Below are 16732 nucleotides of genomic sequence, written 5' to 3'. Positions count from 1 at the left end.
CAATTTAGAGACTTTTTTTAAATTGTGTATAGGATGTTGTGTTACATATGTTGGACTCTTGAAACAAGTTCTAAAACACAGTTACAAGGCTCCTTTTGTGATCTCTTTTTAAAGTGCATATCTTTTCAATGGCTCAACCACTTTTAAAGAACCCTATTTGTTTTTCTTGGTAATCATGTAAATTTGAGGTATAGTGGCAAAGGTGTTCATTAATTTACATTGTTTCATAGCTCATGAGTTCTTTTTAGATAGCTTAGGGTTTCCCATGAGTATGGTTATGAGCATTCAGTTATTGGCTCTTTTTAGATAGCTCAACAGCTTTCCCATATTCTGAAATTTTTTATATATTTTTATTTTTATTCAATTTCAGTGTACCAGGATTTTGTATTCCTAGTTTCAATTGATATATTATGAAATTTGTTACTTCTTCGTATAATTCTTTATCATCAATTAGATTTGTATATAGTAAGATGTAATCTTAAAAAAAACGAACTTATTTTTTTTTTTTGTTTTATATTTTCTCTCTGTGTTTCTAATTTTTTTCAGAATAATTCAGTATGTCTTTTATTGTCGAATTGTGTTTTGCATATTGGACATAGTGGGTTGTTTCTGAGTATTTTTCTTTGGAAAGCATTTTCTCCAGTTCATCAAGCATCATGTATATATTCAATTATTTTAGCTTTATTATTTGGTCCTCTAATGTTTTTAAAAAAATTTCCGAACATCTTTATTTGAGGTTTTTGCATTTCTATTTTGTTTGATGGTAATTTTTGGTCTCTTATGAAATTGTAAATTTCATCCTTATTTTTTTTATCCAAATTTTCTTATTATTTCTATAATCTTTTAATACATTTGCTTGTCTGTATGAATCCATTGGAGGATTGATGATTTTGGTAAGTTTATTGTTTTGGTATATTTCTTGCCTATGGGACATTAGAAAACCAAGCCAATATAATTAAATAGCTTGCCAGTAATATTTTGGTTCATGACTTAGAATTTTGAATCTTTCTATATAGTTTTTTGTTTGGTTTTCTTTTAAATTAGAGATATTCCCCCCCCCTTGTTATTTTCCTTTTTGAAGTGTCTTTTTTTTTGATAATTTATGTTTTCTACTATTTCATATAAGGTTGTATATTAATTTTTCTGTTTTATTAATATAGTATAATTCAAAGTCAATTATATTAAGCTCATACCATATGGAGTTATATAAATATGTTTTTAGGAATTTGTGTATTTTTCTACTATATTGAAAAGTCTGTTTCTCCATGTGTTCATGTGTTTTATAATCTTATTTTTGATATGTGTTAAGTTTAGACTTTTACTGTTTTGACCTAAATACACTCCTAAAACGTTTACTTTTTGTTTATTTTTTCTAGAGGAATTCCAGGATGATAATCTTTTCCTTTTCCTATGACATAAATTTCTGTTTTTTTTCATGATTTATTTTTGATCCTGAAGCAAGTCCAAAAAGGTCATATTGTTTTATTAGGTATTGATATGATTGATATGTTGTAATAAAACCAGAGCAATCATCTGCATGCTGGAAGGTTTTACATTCTTTTTTCATATTGGATATGCTTATTCCTCTTTTTTACTCCAATACCAAATACATATAACAACATAGACAAGGGACAGCCCTGTCTTACTGATCTACTGATTGGAAAGAGCTTGGTCCTAGCCCCATTTGTTTGTATAATAGATTCTATATTGTTATATAGTGTTTGAACCCACTGTATAAAAACTGGTCCGAAACCATATTTGTGAAGTTTATGTATTATAAAATTGATTTCTATCCTGTCAAATGTTTTCTCCAGATCAAAGAGAACCAATGCACCTGACAGGTCATTTGATTCCATGTACTCTATTATTGTTTTAATAAACAATATATTATTTTGAATATTTATACCACATGTTTGATTTGTATTAATAATGTCTTCTAAAGGTGTCTTTGTTAAGTTCATCTATTGCTTTTTTAATTTCATTCTCTGAAATTATGTCATCACATTCATTTTTATTAATTTCACTTATTTTTGGGAATAAAGGTTAGTATAAAAATCTCTTTTCCTTCTATTTCGTGACTATTGTCTTTAGTTTAGTTATATTTCTTTGCATTCCTTTCCTAATTTCTTCACTTTTATATATATCTCTCTTCTTATATTATATATATATCTTGAAAAAGACCTGCTTTTATTTTTTTTTCTTTAGTTCTTACTTCATTTATTTCTTCAAGGGTTTTTTGTGCTTGATCTTTTATTTTCTATTCTGTTGTAGTATCATTTATTATTTTGTACACTCCATTTCACAAATTTTACAATCCACTTCACAACAAAACACAACAATTTAAAAAGTTCATAGACTTCTGTGTTTTTGTTCACTCTCTCTGTTTTTTCAATTTCTTCACTTTCACAGGTTTTTCCTCCTCTTTGTCCTCCCTTTCTCCTCGAATTTTTTCTTCTTCTCTTTTTCCTCTTTCTACACGTGTCTGGGTTCTTCCTTTGGGGAGGGTACCTCTTCTTCCTGTTCTGAACCCCTCTCTTCCTCTTGCTCCTGTTGTGTCTCAGGACATTCTGAAGACCAATGATAACAGATATCTTGAGACTTTTGTCTCTTCTGACACCCGTTTTGCTTTTTTGTCGGTCTAGACACTCTGAAGACCAATGTCCTTTCTTCGTACATATATAGCAAATATCTTGACTTTTATCTCAAAAGGAGGGGAAGTAGTCCGTCAGCTTGTCTGAAGAAAATTTACGTATGACACCTCGCAAAGCTTTTATCAGAAGTTTGATCTGTGTGTGCTCTCCCATCGTTCTGCTCGGTTTGAGAGTGAAATGAATATTGGAAGGGAAGACACACACCCTTTATATATACGCTGGTTTGATATGGATATAAAGTGACCCATGCGTTTAAAATTTAGTCATTTGACTTTATGGAGTTTAGATGAAACGATCGCTTCATTCGTGGAGAAAAGAGAAGAAAGTAAGAGACAGAAACCTGATTTATCGTCTCGTACAGTAGCTGACGTCTTGGCACAAATTCATGCCAGTGATTTTGAAGATGACATGAGTGAGCCATAATTCAGACCCAGAGACTCACCACCATTAGTAAACCCTGAAACGTAATACCACATTCGAGAGATCGAAAATCGGTCCTCTAGAAAATTGAGAACGATAGTTTACACGTACACAGTGAAGTTTAAAGATTTCAAGTCCAACGTACCGCTGAAGAAAGCAGAGGGCTTCATCACCGAGGTGTGGGATTCTTTGTTAGTCACACTGAAATGACAATGACAAGCCAAAGAAGATGATAGCTTGAGACTTTCCATTCATCATGACAGTTTAAAGTCCCCCATTTCGATCGAGTGTAGCAGCCCAGCAGAATTAACACCTTCCAAAGTCATCGACAAGATTCAACACGTGCAACAATCCAACGACAAGTTTCACATCACCGATGGAAAAGCGACACTGTTTATGACCCACGCGTTTCTTCCCCATGGGGCCGGACGCAAAAATGTGTTATTGGTGGACGACCTTCGTAGCACCAAAACGAGTCTCGTCTGAATTAACAACCCTAAAGACACGATGTGTTTAGCCAGGGTCATCGTGGTGGGACGAAATTATGCCGACAAGAACGAAACGGTAGAATGGAAAAGAGCCTGGGAGAACATTCGAAAATCGAACCGAGCCAAACAATAAAGAGAAGAAGAACTCCTGTTACAGCAAGCGGGGCTATCCAAATAATGCGGACCTCTATTGTTTCGAGGCAAATATTTCAAAGACGGAAAAGACATTTACGTCTATTATCACGATGAACGTTTCGATGCCATCACCAGGATCACCGGATTCCTGATACGGTTATTACTGTGAGAAATGTGACTATGGCTATAACAAGCGAGAGCAGCACAAGCATTATCTATCGAACTGTGAGGGATATTTGGCCTCTCAACCCTGTCTGGACGAAGGACAAGAACGTGTGCTTTGCCCTGTTTGTCAGCGAACTTTTGTCAGCCTACCTGTTACTAACAACATATAAAAACGCAAGGTTCACAGACGAAAAGTGCTTGTCAGCTCCAGAGATTGTGCCCTACTTGTGGACAGGGTAAACGTACCAATAATGCCAAGGCACAAGCATGTTCAGGAAAGAAACGATGATTCATTTGTCACCAAATCGTGGAATTGGAACACGAATGCTACATTCAAAGATAACAAACACAACAAGAGGAAGATGACTAGTATAAATGCAAATCTTTTTCGATTTCGAATGCATGCAAGAGACTGGCATTCAAATTCCTAATTTATGTGTGGCTCATTGAGCGTGCTAGAAGTGCATCCAAGAGCCTGTCTTCAGTCATTGCCCTCACTGCAGCAAGATTACTGGAGGAAGTGAAAGAAATTTTCGGGTACCGAGCACGCTAGCCTATTTCGCCAATTGGATCTTAGACCCCTTCGACGAAACGTGGAGTCAAGATGACATCGAACGTTACGGAGATTGTCATCGCCATGCTACGATGATGGCTCACAATCTATCCGGATACGATGGACAGTTTTTTTTAGATACTGTACGGAACAAGGCACCTAACGTCCTAAGGTGACTTTCAACGGGGCCAAAATCATTTCCATGCAAGTGGGTTAGGTGCAGTTTAAAGATTCGTTGAGTTACTTGGCCATGCTATTGAGTCGAATGCCTTAGGAATGACAGAAATGGCCAAAGGCTATTTTTTATGCACTTTTTCAATACCAAAGCCAATCAACACGCCGTTCTACCCGATTCGCCTGAGGCTCACCACTACGACTCAGATAACATGCGTACCGAACAACGAGAAGCTTTCTACGCTTGGTACCAGACTCACGCTTCGGACCCCTTCGACTTTCAGGAAGAAATGTTAAAGTATTGTAGTGGACATTTTACGGCGTTGCTGTGGAAAACTTCGAGAACTGTTCATGGAACACGGAGGGATCGATCCTTTGAAAGAGGCCTGCATCATCGCCAATGCGTGTTCCTTGGTGTACCGCCAACGATTCATGCCCGAAAACACCCTGGCTGTCATCAGCCCACAAACGACCAACTTAGTCAAACGTCACTACTCGGTCAAAGCCCTACGCTGGCTACATTACTTGTGCGACAAGGAAAGCAAATGGATCCAACATACCCACAGCGGAGCAGGCGAAAAGACAATCGGAACGTATTCAGTGGATGGTTGGGACTTAGAAAACCCTAAGATCGTGTACGAGTTTAACGGTTACTTATTTAAAGGATGTCCCCTATGCTACCCTGAACGTGACACTAAAAACCAGTTTTTACAACGGACCATGAAAGATTTTAATGAAGCCACTTGTCTGTGGCGCTTGAAGTTAGAAATGCAAGGATACCAAGTGGTGGAAATGTGGGAACACGAGTACGATCGCCGTTTGAAAACCGATCCCAAGTTTAAACGCATCGTGTAAAGTTAAAAGTTGGTGGACTCACTGAACCTGCGGGATAGTTTGTACGGAGGACGGACAGAAAGCCACATGTTTGTTGTACCAAACCGACGAGGAGAAAATAGAAGAAATCAAATACTTGGATGTCTGTGGATCAAGTCTGCATTCTTCCGATAATTCCGCTTTAGACCGTTTACATCAGAAGATTTTTATTGACAGTAGTCAGAAATTACTCACTATGTTTATTACTTTCGCTCCAGGAAAAGATTTTAAATTAAATGATACTTACTGACATGATCATGCATACTTACAAGACAATATTCGTATTTTGCCTGTGGAGTTGAGAGAACGCATTTACAGAAAACTAGTCAAAATAAGTGTTACGCAAAGAACAATGGCATCCGTTACGTCACTGCACTGATGTTTAAACCACTGGTACCTGAATGCTATAAGAGGACTAATTCATTTGAAAACGCTCCAATGGTCAGGCATTGTTCAACTGGACGAGGACCAGAAGACTTTGTTGTCTACTAATTCTTCTTGTTACAAGCGGGCCATACTACAACATGTTCCAGAGAAAGAGTTAGAGGATTATCAAACTCTTTTACGCTATCAAATTTTGTCTCTAGAGGAAAATTCTGTACGATATGTGGTGTTTGAACTAGTTACTAAAAAGTTTGGATTCACCACTGGAGTACGATCCGTTTTGTGCAAAAAGTACACCTGTGTGATTGTACCCAATCTAGAGACTTTAAGAACATTACACACTGTCCCTAGGACACGTTGGTTTCCAAAAGCATGTTGTACAGTGATTTGTTTATATTCCACTTTTATCGTTTTGATGTGTTTCTTATTGCTGTACTTAACCATTTGGATTTTATGTATTTTTGTCTTTCGCTTTGTTCCATTTTAACTTGCAATAAACGTGTCCTGAAAAAGTATTAAAAAAACACTTGTCTTGTCTGTCTTCGTGTCAAAAGTGACATTCCCTGCACTATGTCTACCACTGCTGTCTCTGCTCCCTCTTCCTCCACTTTCAAAGTCATCGACGAACACTTAGCTCGTGCCAGTTGGGAGGCTTTGCATCGCCATCACTTTAACATGATAATTGCTGGACCTAGTGGTTCAGGCAAAAGTGAATTTGTCAAACGTTTGATCGAACATAAACATCATTTGAAATTAATCTGTGGTTTACGCGCAAAGGGCATCATCGTAATGCCAGTGTCATTTACATTACTCAAAATTTGTTTCGACAAAGTAAATCCCATCGCACCATCAGTCTCAATACTCATTACTTGGTCTTGTTAAAAAGCCCTAGAGATAAATCGCAAGTGCAAGTCTTACCCAAACAGTTAGGAACGCCTTGGCTGACTCATGCGTACGACGATGCCACTCAAATCCCACACTCCTCTTTACTCGTGGACTTAAAACCCACCCACTCCCGATGATTTGTTTCATCTGTTTCACCACTGGTGCCAAGACGGAAGGCATGTCGTTTACATGTCCTCGCCGTCGACTTAACAAATAAAATCTTAAAAAACTCGGGCACTTTGGATCTGTCACACAAAACGTCAACAACACGTCTCTTCAGTCCCATCTTCACGTCAACTTGATCCGTGCCTTGTACGGAATCAGTCACGAAAAAAATCTGCAAATACGTGCTCGTGTCCTAGAAGCCAGTCTCAGAGAAGTCTTACAATGGTTTATGGTGACAGTATGTCAATTACTGCAAGGCATCATTCACATTCCTCATTAAATAAAGCTCTTTTGACAGAAACAAAGTAGCCATGACACAAATGGCCTATCCTCTCATCGACACTCAAACCAAAAAGCAAACCACTTTAAAATCTGGACGAAACGGTTCTCATTCGCTGCCTTTTAAAATGTGATCCTAATGCCCGCAAAGTTGACCCCAAGAAAGAAGTCACTTCAAAATGTGAAACGAGCCCCAAAGAAGAAAACGAGAAACAGTGTCAAGACCAGGTCACAACCCCAGAAAAAGAAAAGCCATCAGAAAAAGAAAAAGAAAAGTCCATGGAATACACCTCAGAAAACAGCTACTACCTACTCGAGAGGTACTTCGATCAGGACGCAACCTTACATTCGCAAACCACGACCGTCAGCGACGGTGACCGCGTCTCCAGTAACCTTAGGTTCTTCCACATCTCCGTTGTTGGTGATGCCTGCCAAACCCAATTTGACACCCGTTCTTCCTCAGTTGATGAAACAATGGAAACCCGAGTCTCCAAGAACGTGACCTCCAACGGTGACACCCTTCTCCTTTTTAGATGCAGTAAAAGCTGACAACAATATACCTGCTTCCAAAATCAAAGTCCAAGAGAGATCGGGCATGTTACAAAGTTTACTGGACTTGTCCAAACAAGAACTGTCCCGATTTAGTCCGTTTCGAATCCCTACACGACGCGTGATGCCTGTCACCAAGATGATACCACATAAAGACAATCAGTGGGGATGCGTTAGAATATAAAAAGACCTGAGGTAAAGAATGGGAATCAGTGTTCTTGTGATCCTGAACACCCAAAGATGTCACCCCAAGAAGCCATCCCTCTTCTAACCCCAAAGGAAAGAAAAGGAAAGTACTGACAACTCGTTTAGTCAAACATGGGGACATGTTGTCCGTCCTGTCCAATGCTTCTCTACTCATGCGGACAAAACCTCATTTAACCCTCCTACAAAGACGTCATCCCAGCAGCAGCTTCCATTCCTAGCAAGATTGCAGCGTCCTTGTTGCCGCTTTCCCCCACACCCCAACGAGAAGAACTGAAAGCTTGCATTAAAAAGATGATGTATACTCCTCATTCGACAGAAGTGAAAAAGAATGAGGAGAAACCAGAAGTGAAAATGAAAAGAAGACCAAAGCCATCTCATTAGCACCTCCACTGCCACCACTACTACTGACTTCTAGGGTGTTTGTATCTGCTGTCAGGATGCGAACTGACCCATATTAGCCCTAATATCTGTTGAATTACGACATGACGATATCTGACGTAATGAGAGAGATGATGAGGTTCGATCCCAGAGGAAAAAACTGACAAATATGTACTTTGTCTCTTACTTCATTTTAAAAGGAAAATATTTCCATACACCCATACAGTGAGCAAAGGAAGGAGACGACTAGAACATGCTTGATGACCCGAAAGGAGGCTGGGAGAGAGAGAGAGAGAGAGAGAGAGAGAGAGAGAGAGAGAGAGAGAGAGAGAGAGAGAGAGAGAGAGAGAATATGTTTCTACTCTAGCCTCTGACCGACGTTGAATTTGGAAGGACGGGCAAGCAACCAAGTTATGCAGGCATACTAGGCGAGAAGAGATTTGTCCTATTGGTATGAACAGAATGGTTAATTATATTTCTAAAAACTTGGTAGTTATTTCTAAGAAAGCGCATCATTCAAATGTCATGTTCGATTTCCTTTTGTTTTTATAATTGATTATATTGTTTTATTCTGCATTTGAAGCCTCGTGTTGTTATATTCTGTATCTCTGCTCATGTCTCCATTTATTCTATTTCATATTTTGTTTTATTATTTACTCGATCCGCGCAATCACTCCGTTGTCTATCATCCGCTTGATAACAATAACCAAACCAACATGTAACAATGGGGTTGGTGCATGGGGTGATGGTGTCTTTTATATATAAAAAACCCCCATTAAGAACAGATAATAATATTGCTATTTACAAACGATATGCAGTGCAAAGACCAGCAATATTTTGTCAACCAGAAAATCCCTTCCATGTTGAGCCCAATACCATGCCGATGTAAGCTATAAACCTAAAATGGTTTAGAAAATCATTGTCTTAATTAACAAACTTGGATGCATGACGAGAGAAACAAAAATGAAAGAAAAAGAAAATTTGATAGAAGAAAAGAAATTCAAACAATGTAAATACATACTGCATATTGTGAATAATTAGAATCAGTATTAAGATCAATCCGTATACAATTTAGTTTGGATTTTACTCCATATTGAGTCATATTGTTGTATTGCTTTTTTAATTCTTGTTTGAATGGAAATTTTAAAGATATCAAATAATATCTGGAATATGTAAACAGTCTTAGAGTTTTTCTTTCTTTGAAATTCAGCATTCTAACCTCAACCCCTTCATAGTAAATATCGTAATAACCCTATTCTACTTTTATGAGCAAACAAAGTATTGTTTGTTATCCAACTTGGGACACACTACAATTCCGACAGTAAGGAAATAAAGGTTGATGAATACAGTCGTGGCAAGCGCAATTAGATACACAAACGTTCGGAATGCAAAATTATGTTTCTTTAGAACATTCAATTTGTGTGGTAATGTGTGGGATCGTTTGCCATGAGCGGTTGCAAAACGAAGAATGAACTTTTCCATAGTTGGATATTTTAAATCGTGGTCACATGCAAGTCACGATAGGCAGAACACTTTGTTTTCTTCATCCACTTAAATAACAGATCGTGGATTTCCAACCTCGAAGGTGTTTGACAACAACAACGTCTAGTCAGTAGACTCATCTTGCTACATTTCTTTCCATGAGTTTGGCAGGAATATGGTATGAAATGGGCGCAGAGAGTAAGGAGGTAGATCCATAAGAAGCACAGTTTTGCTCACCATTAAATTAATCCTCCAAAGAAGACGATGCATGTTGTTCATCGTCAGTCGGGACTAAACGTGTGAGCACCTTTCTCTTCTACGACAGAAATGCCTTAAATGCTTCACTGATGCGGGCCACCAGTTTCTCTTCGTGGCATGTACTGTTAGAGAACTTGCAACCATCCATATTGGAAGTGTTCGATTTATCGGAAGGCATCTGACTGTTTGAGGTAGGCGAGTGGCCTCGAACCTCAGAGACCTCTCGTTCCTGGCAGAATAGTAAGACTACATTCGATGTATGCAGTTTTCAATATCTTTGCGAGCGTCCCTGTGCCTTCATTGTGCGTGATGTATTCAGGTTTATGTTTGATGTCTGAAATAAGTGTCAAAATGTGCAGTAGCCAACCTCATTTAACACATAGGAGGAATAGTAGCAATTGAAAATGACTAACTCAAATTAAATGTTCAAAATGACTAGGTGATGCAAGGAAATTAAATGGAAAACACTCCTAATTAACCGATGCCTGTTGCCTTTCCCGATTACCCATGCAATATCCGAAATATATCAGAATATGTAGAAAAAATATATTGGCGTAATGATAGGTAATGGGTTTTTTCATTAAAAATGATCGTTGCCCCGGGTGAGGATCGAACTCACAACCTCCGCATCGCCTAGGATACTGTCTATAAGTACGGCGCGCTAACCGATTGCGCACCCGGGGCTGACTGATTGGTATTGCTTAACAAAATGTTACAGGAATAAATAAACATTGAAAAACAGGATCATCTCATTTTGATAGCTTACTATAGATTTTAACAACAATAGTTTCCTACCCCATCGCATCTTAGTGGCAGTTATCCTGTCGTATTAAGCATATAGATGCCTTACAGTTAAATATTTTATATAATAATTTCACTTATTGCTACGGTATGACGGATCATGGCATATCTCATGTAAATTGGATTTATGCACACAAAGAAATGACCTATAATATCACAGGAAAAAAGTCACTCCCAAAATGTGAAACGAGCCCCAAAGAAGAAAAAGAGAAACAGTGTCAAGACCAGGTCACAGCCCCCCAAAAAGAAAAGCCCACAGAAAAAGAAAAAGAAAAGTCCCAAGAAAAGACCACAGAAAACAGCTACTACCTACAAGAGAGGTACTTCGAACAGGACGTAACCTTACATTCGCAAACCACGACATGCAGTGACTGTGACCTAGCCTCCAGTAACCTCAGATTCTTAAACTTCTCCGTTGTTGGTGATGCCTGCCAAACCCAATTGGACACCCGTTCTTCCTCAGTTGATGAAACAATGGAAACCCGAGTCTCCAACCCTTCTGCTCTTTAGCTGCAGTAGCAGCTTTTGACAAAGTACCTGCCCCCAAAATCAAAGTCCAAGAGAGATTTGGCATGTTACAGAGTTTACTGGATTTGTCCAAGCAAGAACTGTCCTGATTTATTCCGTTGCGAATCCCTCCACGACGCGTGATGACTGTCATCAAGTTGACATGACATAAAGACAATCAGTGGCTAAGCGTTCCAGTACAAAGAAGACCTGAGGTAAAGAATGGGAATCATTGTTTTTGTGATCCTGAGCACCCATAGATGTCACCCCAAGAAGCCATCCCTCTTCTATCACCAAAGGAAAGAAAAGGAAAGTACTGACACTTCGTTTAGTCAAACATAGGGACATGTTGTCCGTCCTGTCCAAAGCTTCTCCACTCATGCGAAAGGATCTCATTCAAACCGCCTCCAAAGACTTCATCCATACCGTGTGCGAATGTTGTTTGAACGTCTTGAAAGATAAGATACCTTTGTCTAAACACCAGAAGAATGCTTAGCCAAACATCGTCACGTTTGTCTCCAATTGGTCCAAAGAAAATATAAATTTATCAAAAGATGAAGATGTTGGTACAACGTGGAAGAATTTTGTCCCTCTTGTTAGGACCCTTGCTGAAAGGAGTATTGGGAACAATGCTGGGGAGACTCATGGGAGCAATATAAAAAGGAACCAAGAAGATAAAAGGGACCTCTGGAGTCCAAAGATCTCAGACGTGACCGTTGAAATCGAATGGAAGGACGAAAACAAGCTTTAGTGCCTTAAGAAACGATGGATGGAATGCCATGGTTGGCAATTACAACGGACCCCATATTTGCCTCCCAATCATCCGAATTTGACCAAGACGTCCAAGTTACAACAGGAATTGCAATCGTTGATTGATCGTAACGATTTGTCTGAAACAGAAAAATCACCAAAGTACGGTCAACTCTTGCAACGAATACAACTCTTTCACCAGAAATCTTTAGACGAAACAGCTCTACCCACTCTGAAAGATTTTAAGACCTTGAAGAATAATCCATCACCATCACCACCACCCACTACGACCCCAGTGGTCAAGACAGACGCAGCCCTACGAATGCCTGATGAAGAACAGGTACGAGAAGTTTTCAAGCACCGTCAGCAGCTCCCATTCCTAGCAAGATTGCAGCGTCCTTGTTGCCGCTTTCCCCCACACACCCCAACGAGAAGAACTGAAAGCTTGCATTAAAAAGATGATGTCCACTCCTCATTCGACAGAAGTGAAAAAGAATGAGGAGAAACCAGAAGTGAAAATGAAAAGAAGACCAAAGCCATCTCATTAGCACCTCCACTGCCACCACTACAATTGATTTCTAGGGTGTTTGTATCTGCTGTCAGGCTGCGAACTGACACACATTAGCCTTAATCTCTGTTGAATTACGACATGACGATATCTGACGTAATGAGAGAGATGATGAGGTTCGATCCCAGAGGAAAAAACTGCCAAATATTTACTTTGTCTCTTAATTAATTTGAAAGGAAAATATTTCCATACACCCTTACAGTGAGCAAAGGAAGGAGACGGCCAGATTATGGTTGATGACCCGATAGAAGGCTGGGAGAGAGAGAGAGAGAGAGAGAGAGAGAGGGAGAGAGAGAGAGAGAGTGTGAGACAGTGAGACAGAAAGAAAGGGAGAGAGAGAATATCTTTCTACTCTAACCTGTGACCGACGTTGAATTTGGAAGGAACGGCAAGCAACCAAGTTATCCAGGCATACTAGGCGAGAAGAGATTTGTCCTATTGGTATGAATAGAATGGTTAATTATATTTTTAAAAACTTAGTAATTATTTCTAAGAAAGTGTATCATTCAAATGTCATGCTCGATTTCCTTTTGTTTTAATAATTGATTATATTGTTTAATTCTGCATTCTGAGGCTTGTTTTGTTTTATTCTATATCTCCGCTCAGGCTTAAATTTATTCCATTTCATTTTTTATTTTATTATTTACTCGATCGGCGCACTATCTCCGTGGTCTATCATCCTCTTGATAACAATAACCAAACCAACATGTAACAATGGGGTTGGTGCATGGGGTGATGGTGTTTTCAAGATATATATATATATATATATATATATATATATATATATATATATATATATATATATATATATATATATATATATATATATATATATATATATATATATATATATATATATATATATATAAACCTATAATGAACAGGAAATAATATTGCTATTTACAAACAGTATGCAGTGCAAAGACCAGGAATATTTTGTCAACCAGAAAATCCCTCCTATGTTGAACCCAATACCATGCCGATATAAGCTATAAACCTAAAATGGTTTCGAAAATCATTGTCTTAATTAACAAACTTGGATGCATGACGAGAGAAACAAAAATGAAAGAAAAAGAAAATTTGACACAAGAAAAGAAATTGAAACAATATAAATAGACACTGCATATTGTGAATAATTAGAATCAGTATTTTGATCAATTCGTATACTATTTAGTTTGGATTTTACTCCATATTAAGTCATATTGTTGTATTGCTTTTTTAATTCTTGTTTGAATGGAAATTTTAAAGATATCAAATAATATCTGGAATATGTAAACAGTCTTAGAGTTTTTCTTTCTTTGAAATTCAGCATTTAAACCTCAACCTCTTCATAGTAAATATCGTAATAACCCTATTCTACCTGTATGAGCAAACAAAGTATTGTTTGTGATCCAACTTGGGACACACTACAATTCCGACAGTAAGGAAATAAAGGTTGATGAATACAGTCGTGGCAAGCGCAATTAGATACACAAACGTTCGGAATGCAAAATTATGTTTCTTTAGAATATTCACTTTGTGTGGTAATGTGTGGGATCGTTTGCCATGAGCGGTTGCAAAACGAAGAATGAACTTTTCCATAGTTGGATATCTTAAATCGTGGTCACATGCAAGTCACGATAGGCAGAACACTTTGTTTTCTTCATCCACTTAAATAACAGATCGTGGATTTCCAACCTCGAAGGTGTTTGACAACAACAACGTCTAGTCAGTAGACTCATCTTGCTACATTTCTTTCCATGAGTTTGGCAGGAATTTGGTATGAAATGGGCGCAGAGAGTAAGGAGGTAGATGCATAAGAAGCACAGTTTTGCTCAGCATTAAATTAATCCTCCAAAGAAGACGATGCATGTTGTTCATCGTCAGTCGGGACTAAACGTGTGAGCACCTTTCTCTTCTACGACAGAAATGCCTTAAATGATGCGGGCCACCAGTTTCTCTTCGTGGCATGTACTGTTAGAGAAGTTGCAACCATCCATATTGGAAGTGTTCGATGTATCGGAAGGCATCTGACTCTTTGGGGTAGGCGAGTGGCCTCGAACCTCAGAGACCTCTCGTTCCTGGCAGAATAGTAAGACTACATTCGATGTATGCAGTTTTCAATATCTTTGCGAGCGTCCCTGCGCCTTCATTGTGCGTGATGTATTCAGGTTTATGTTTGATGTCTGAAAGAAGTGTCAAAATGTGCAGTAGCCAACCTCATTTAACACATAGGAGGAATAGTAGCAATTTAAAATGACTAACTCAAATTAAAGGTTCAAAATGACTAGGTGATGCAAGGAAATTAAATGGAAAACACTCCTAATTAACCGATGCCTGTTGCCTTTCCCGATTACCCATGCAATATCCGAAATATATCAGAATAGGTAAAAAACATATATATTGGCGTAATGATAGGTAATGGATTTTTTCATTAAAAATTATCGTTGCCCCGGGTGAGGATCGAACTCACAGCCTCCGCATTGCCTAGGATACTGTCTATAAGTACGGCGCGCTAACCGATTGCGCCACCGGGGCTGACTGATTGGTATTTCTTAACAAAATGTTACAGGAATAGATAAACATGGAAAAACAGGATCATCTCATTTTGATAGCTTACTATAGATTTTAACAACAATAGTTTCCTACCCCATCGCATCTTAGTGGCAGTTATCCTGTCGTATTAAGCATATAGATGCCTTACAGTTAAATATTTTATATAATAATTTCACTTATTGCTACGGTATGACGGATCATGGCATATCACATGTAAATTGGATTTATGCACACAAAGAAATAACCTATAATATCACAGGAAAAAAGTCACTCCCAAAATGTGAAACGAGCCCCAAGGAAGAAAAAGGGAAACAGTGTCAAGACCAGGTCACAGCACCCCCAAAAGAAAAGCCCACAGAAAAAGAAAAAGAAAAGTAACAAAAAAAGACCACAGAAAAAACAGCTACTACTTACAAGAGAGGTGCTTCGAACAGGACGTATCCTTACATTCGCAAACCACGACCTGCAGCGACTGTGACCGCGTCTCCAGTAACCTTAGGTTCTTCCACTTATCCGTTGTTGGTGATGCCTGCCAAACCCAATTTGACACCCGTTCTTCCTTAGTTGATGAAACAATGGAAACCCGAGTCTCCAAGAACTTCTCCAACGGTGACACCCTTCTCCTCTTTAGCTGCTTTTGACAAAGTACCTGCCCCCAAAATCAAAGTCCAAGAGAGATTTGGCATGTTACAGAGTTTACTGGATTTGTCCAAGCAAGAACTGTCCTGATTTATTCCGTTGGGAATCCCTCCACGACGCGTGATGACTGTCATCAAGTTGACATGACATAAAGACAATCAGTGGCTAAGCGTTCCAGTTCAAAAAAGACCTGAGGCAAAGAATGGGAATCATTGTTTTTTTGATCCTGAAAACCCATAGATGTCACCCCAAGAAGCCATCCCTCTTCTATCACCAAAGGAAAGAAAAGGAAAGTACTGACACCTCGTTTAGTCAAACATGGGGACATGTTGTCCGTCCTGTCCAAAGCTTCTCCACTCATGCGAAAGGATCTCATTCAAACCGCCTCCAAAGATTTCATCGATACCGTGTGCGAATGTTGTTTGAACGTCTTGAAAGATACGATACCTTTGTCTAAACACCAGAAGAATGCTTAGCCAAACATCATCACGTTTGTCTCCAATTGGTCCAAAGAAAATATAAATTTATCAAAAGATGAAGATGTTGGTACAACGCGGAAGAATTTTGTCCCTCTTGTTAGGACCCTTGCTGAAAGGAGTATTGGGAACAATGCTGGGGGGAATGATGGGAGCAAGATAAAAAGGAACCAAGAAGATAAAAGGGACCTCTGGAGTCCTAAGATCTCAGACGTGACCGTTGAAATCGAGTGGACGGACGAAAACAAGCTTTAGTGCCTCACGAAACGATGGATGGAATCCCATGGTTGGCAATTACAACGGACCCCATATTTGCCTCCCAATCATCCGAATTTGACCAATACGTTCAAGTTACAACAGGAATTGCAATCGTTGATGGATCGTAACGATTTGTCTGAAACAGAAAAATC

The 16732-nt window shown here is 38.7% G+C and overlaps 2 non-coding genes across 2 annotated transcripts; both read right to left on the bottom strand.

The window, feature by feature from the left end:
- Positions 1–10640: 10640 nt before the first annotated feature.
- Positions 10641–10730, bottom strand: Trnai-uau (transfer RNA isoleucine (anticodon UAU)). Its single transcript is given in 2 exon segments — positions 10641–10676; positions 10693–10730. It is a non-coding gene; the product is annotated as a tRNA-Ile (tRNA).
- A 4369-nt stretch (positions 10731–15099) lies between these two features.
- On the bottom strand, positions 15100–15189 carry Trnai-uau (transfer RNA isoleucine (anticodon UAU)). The gene is given in 2 exon segments: positions 15100–15135; positions 15152–15189. It is a non-coding gene; the product is annotated as a tRNA-Ile (tRNA).
- Between the last annotated feature and the right edge of the window lie 1543 nt (positions 15190–16732).

Source organism: Sinohyriopsis cumingii, chromosome 9 (genome assembly GCF_028554795.1).
Source record: "Sinohyriopsis cumingii isolate HCF-2022 chromosome 9, ASM2855479v2, whole genome shotgun sequence".
NCBI lineage: Eukaryota > Metazoa > Mollusca > Bivalvia > Unionida > Unionidae > Sinohyriopsis > Sinohyriopsis cumingii.
Note: the sequence above shows the minus strand (reverse complement) of the source record. Positions and strands in the feature narration are given on the sequence as shown.